A 5,965-nucleotide genomic window follows, 5' to 3' on the forward strand; every position below is an offset into this window, starting at 1 on the left:
AGAAGGAGGGTCTCTCTCCCCCCTCTCTCTCGGTGGCGTCGGAACACCGCTGGGGCCATCATCGTGACGACTATCTACACCAACAACCTTGCCGCCGTCATCACCAACTCTCCCCCTCTATGCAGCGGTGTAACACCTCTTCTCCCCGCTGTAATCTCTACTTAAACATGGTGCTCAACGCTATATATTATTTCCCAATGATGTATGGCTATCCTATGATGTTTGAGTAGATCTGTTTTGTCCTATGGGTTGATTGATGATCGTGATTGGTTTGAGTTGTATGTTTATTATTGGTGCTGTCCTATGGTGCTCTTTGTGTCGTGCAAGCATGAGGGATCCCCGCTGTAGGGTGTTGCAATATGTTCATGATTCGGTTATAGTGGGTTGCTAGAGTGATAGAAGCTTAAACCCGAGTAAGGGGGTTGTGCCGTATGGGAGTAAAGAGGACTGAATACCTTATAATGCTATGGTTGGGTTTTACCTTAATGATCTTTAGTACTTGTCGATGCTTGCTAGAGTTCCAATCATAAGTGCATATGAGCCAAGTAGAGAAAGTATGTTAGCTTATGCCTCTTCCTCATATAAAATTGCAATAATGATTACCGATCTAGCTATCGATTTCCTACGGACAAATAACTTTCTTGTGACAAAAAGCTCTCTACTAAAACTAACTTAATTGTTCTTTATCTAAACAACCCCTACCTTTTATTTACGTGTTCTTTATTATCTTGCAAACCTATCTCTTTACTCCTACAAAGTACTTCTAGTTTCATACTTGTTCTAGGTAAAGCGAACGCTTAAGCGCGCGTAGAGTTGTATCGGTGGTAGATAGAACTTGACCGAATATTTGTTCTACCTTTAGCTCCTTGTTGGGTTCAACACTCTTACTTATCGAGAAAGGATACAATTGATCCCCTATACTTGTGCGTTATCAAGACCTTTTTCTGGCGCCGTTGCCGAGGAGCAATAGCGTGGGGTGAATATTCTCGTGTGTGCTTGTTTGCTTTATCACTAAGTAGATTTTTTTCTATTCTAAGTTGTTTTATATCTTTAGTTATGGATATGGAACACGAAATACCAAAAACAATCAGGTGTACTTGCTACTCATGGAGATGGGGAACCTCCTAAAACCATTGATGCTCGCTGTGTGAAAAATATTAAACACTACTTTGATAATCCTGAGAAAACCCATTCAACTTGATAATGGGAGACACGTTGGATCAATGTGAATACTTTAGGGATTATCGCTTGACTCAAAAATCAAAACTGTTATGGGATCAAATTGAAATCTTGCATTGGTATGCTTGGAATTTATGCTTGAGATGTGATTATAATTGTTGCTCTAGGATGACGGCTCCACACCTTCCCTTTTCATGTAAATTTAATGATAATGAAACCTTGGCTTCTTATGCTAATGGTATATATGATTACTATGATGTGGAATGAATAGAAGAATTCGTTTCTTTTAAGGGTGCTTATGAAATTGAATCTTTGTTTGAAAAGTGTGAAAATTATGATGATGATGTTTACAAACCTGAATTTTTTTTCTATACTTAAATATTGCTATGAGAATTATGAATATAATGCTGATATTAATGAGTTTATTAAGAAAGTCTTCGCTGTCTAAGAAGAGATCAATATTTTGCAGGAATCTATGGAAGAAGAAATTGATGACACTGTGAGCTCATTAGATGAAAAAGATGACGAGGAGAGCGAAGAACAAAAGGAGGAACAACGGATTAGCTACCCATGCCCACCTTCTAATGAGAGTAACTCTTCAACTCATAATTGCTTAATCTCCCTTCATGCTTATTGAAGGATGAATGCTATGATGATTGCTATGATCCCTTGGATTCATTTGAAATGCCCCTTTTTGCTGAAATTGATGCTTTCTATGCTAGTGGCCATGATGCCAATATGAATGGTGCTTATGGAGATGAACTTGCTATAGTTCTGCTTCATGGATGATTTCATACCCAGATTCTATAGCTCTTCCACTTGCAAGACCTATTTCTGACCATCTGCCATGTTTGATTAAAGTGGGAACCTCTATTCCAAAAGCAAAAGTGTTTAGATTTTAGAATTTCTGGTTGAAGCACAACCCTTTTAAGGATATAGTCAAAGCAGCTTGGGACATTCCTGTGGGTTACACAAATCCTGCCAAGATGATCAATGCTAAGTTTAAGAACCTAAGGAGGGCTTTAAAATTATGGTCAAAGAGTTTGACATGCCTTAAGAAACATATTGCAGACATTAATGAGTGTATTTTCCTCTTGGACTTCTTTGAGGAATTTAGAAGATTGCACACCATAGAGTGGAATTGTAGAGCTTTGCTCAAAGAACACTTGCCGACTATTTTGAAGAACCAGAAGATATACTGGAAACAGAGAGGAAAAGTTAAAGAAGTAAAATTTGGAGATGAAAACACAAAGTTTTTCCACACAAGAGCATCCATTAATTACAGGCATAATAAAATTGCTATGCTCCTTAATGAGGATCAAATTGAAATAACTAATCATGATGGCAAGGCTGGCTTACTTTGGGAATCTTTCAAAAAGAGATTAGGAAAATCTAAGGGACATACTATGCATTTGATTTGCAAAACCTTCTTGCCAATCAGATCAACCCAGATATCTTCAAGGACATTGAGCAACCATTTTCAGATGAGGAAATAAATAATGTGGTTAAGGACTTGCCTACTGACAAATCCCTTGGGCCAGATGGCTTCAACAATGAGTTTTTAAAAGCATGCTGGGACATTATTGGAGATGATGTAAGAAACTTGGTGCATGCCTTCCATGAAGGTAATATTTCTCTTGAGAGCATCAATACCTCATATATCACACTCATCCCCAAGAAAACTGCTCCTCTCACCCCTAGTGATTTTAGACCAATTTCTTTGCTTAATGGGGTGCTCAAGATCATCACTAAACTATTGGCAAATAGATTGCAAAAGGTTATTTTGCAAATGATTCATGTTAACCAATATGGATTTCTTAAAGACAGGGTTATTCAAGATTGTTTGGGGTGGTCTTATGAATACATTCACCAATGTTTGAAATCTAGAGAAGAATTGCTTGTGCTCAAATTAGACTTTGAAAAAGCATTTGATACCATTGAACATCAAGCAATTATAGACATTCTTAGAGCTAAAGGTTTTGGCAATAAGTGGATCTCATGGATAGAAATGATCTTTAACTCTGCCTCAACTGCTGTAATGCTGAATGGAGTACCTGGTAAAAAGATTTACTGTAGAAGGGGAGTACCACAAGGAGATCCTCTATCACCTCTGTTGTTTGTCATAGCTACTGACCTTCTCCAATCAGTAATCAATAAAGCAATGGGAATAGGCCTCCTTCATGCACCTCCGCAAATTAATTCTTGCACTGTGATAGAGGCGAGAGTGTCCCGATCTTTCGATGAGATGATAACTATCGATTTGGTGAAGACGACTTTGACGATCCGACTACAAACGTGCACGACGTTGCGCCTTAGCAATCGGTAAACCAACTCCGAGAGGTTATTGACCACGCTGGAGCACGATCAACCTGACCACGAAGGTCTATTCCTGCAAGCAATCGAAGAACAAGCAAGAATATGATTAAGCAATCTGAATATTGCGAGTATGGATGAAGTATTGATAAAAGTGGGGATCCGAAAGCGGTCTTGGTCTGGTCGTTGGACACAAACGAAGTACACGAAGTTGCAATGGCTAACTTTTAACTAAACAAATCCCAAGGGAAAAGCTACTAGATGGATCTACTTATATAGGAGCAAGGGGTGGCGGCCTAGGAGGTGGGAGGACATCCCAAGGCAACCTAAAACTAACCCTAGGTCGTACAAGGCCAATGGGCCCAAGTGGAGGTGATGCAACACCTTTGGACTTGTTGTTTGACTCGGATTCTGCTACAGCGTCTGATTGTTTCGTCGATAACTCAATGCTCCGGACGAATTTGAAGGTGAATCCAGTTGTGCTGGAAAGAGTACAAAATCTAGAATCCAACAAAAAAAGAATCACCCAATTCGGAGTCCGTATGAAAAAGTTGTTGGCATTTTGAGTCAGGTATGTCTGTGCAGTCCGAATCTGAATCCAGAACGTGAAAGACTTGGACTCTATCTTCTCTTGGCCCAAAAGTGACGTGAGAGAACTTTTTGAACAACACTTAAACATCTCTTTCTCCCTTATCTTCATATGTGAATTGTACAAATATCCCATACACCCGCAATTAGACAAAACACAAAAATGTGTGAAGTATTTTTGTTCTGGATAACATAAATAGATTATTGAATAGTTTGCACTAGAAATCACCTGACAAATATGCATGTATGCAATATTTTTGGTCGTATCTAAGGTAGTCATGTCCTCATCATCCTCCCCTTTTTGAAAACAAAGCCGTCCTCGGCGTTGCTTAATCTGAAATGTGGCTAACAAAAGAGACACTGTATACATGTTGTATATGTATATGTCATCCATTTTTACTTCCCTTGATTTTTGCACATATGACACATGTATACATGAGTAACTTTCATAGATCATAAAATATAAAGCTAAAATATTATCATAAGTAGAAGGCATGAAAATATTGCAACTCAGTTTGCACATATAAGTGAAGCTCTTATTCCTATCAAAAGATTGACAATATTCATCATTAAACCATCCCAACATTGGTGAATAAACCTTACTTGCATCTAATTTACATGCTACAACATGCTTAAATAAGCAAACATGCAGTACGTCATTGTACACAGAATCATCACCAAGATTAGAGGTCATATCAAAATGATTAAACATTGGTTCTTTTGCATCAATAGTTAATTCAATGGGTGCACTCAAAATTGTTGGTATTTCAGTTGTTTGATCACATGATACATTCATGATAGTAACATGATTCTCTAAAATAGGTGGCGTGCTCAAATTAACAGGTAACTCAACACAGGGTGTATTTAAGTTAATTAGGGATGCATCATTCTCATGTGAAGTTATATCATCAATACCTTTACTGTTACCTTGTCGCAAAGACGTAGCTGATGTCGGTATGGACAATGACAACGTACCATACACTTGAGATGATGTCGCACTCATAATCTGAGGTGTGGCTGCTCTAGTAGGTGCAACAGTGGAGGAATCAACCGATGGTAGTGAGCATGAATTGGAATTGTAGTTGTTGTAGTCACCCAATGCATCCTCCTGTAACTATCTCTCAAAAGTACAAGCACGAACATACATACCAGTAATGTAACGAGGAATATACCTAAATCTTGCCTCAATATCATGGTTCAAACCACCAAAAAATCTATTCATTGTATCATCCTCAGATTCTTCTATGTCACAATGATGCATATAAGATTTGAACTCTTGGTAGTAAGCATGAACAGTATTATTGCCTTGTTTAAATTGTTCAAATTTGTGAAGCAATTCACGATGATAGTAAGGAGGGAAAAATGTTGTCTCATTACATCTTTCAAATCTTTCCAGGTTGTGGGTTGGTTATTAATGTTTTTCTTACAATGCACACTCCACCAAACAGAAGCAAAACCAATAAATGCTCTAGTGGCAGCTCGTACTCGCTCAAGTTCAGGAAAGTCATGGTTACTAAAAACTTGTTCTACTTCAAACTCCCAAGCTAGATAAATAGCAGGATTAAATCTACCCTCAAATGACGATAAAGAGATAACCTGACCATGTGCTTGTGCCTGTTGTCCCAACTCTCGTGATGGTGAAGATGTATCTGTCGTCCAAGAACTTCTATCTCCGGAACCTGTCATGATTAGTAGAAACAAGAAACAAAATTCGAGAATAATGTTCCTATGAACTACTAGGATGTGGTTGTAAAGTGCTCATAGTAAAGCAAATATCAATATCTTACAAGTTCTTACCATGCGGCAGGTGGTGACAGGCAATCAGCAATGTCAAATAACTCTGAAGATTGTGTAAAGCGATTGCCAGGGGAACGTACATATACAC

Source organism: Triticum dicoccoides, chromosome 4B (genome assembly GCF_002162155.2).
Source record: "Triticum dicoccoides isolate Atlit2015 ecotype Zavitan chromosome 4B, WEW_v2.0, whole genome shotgun sequence".
Classification (NCBI taxonomy): domain Eukaryota; kingdom Viridiplantae; phylum Streptophyta; class Magnoliopsida; order Poales; family Poaceae; genus Triticum; species Triticum dicoccoides.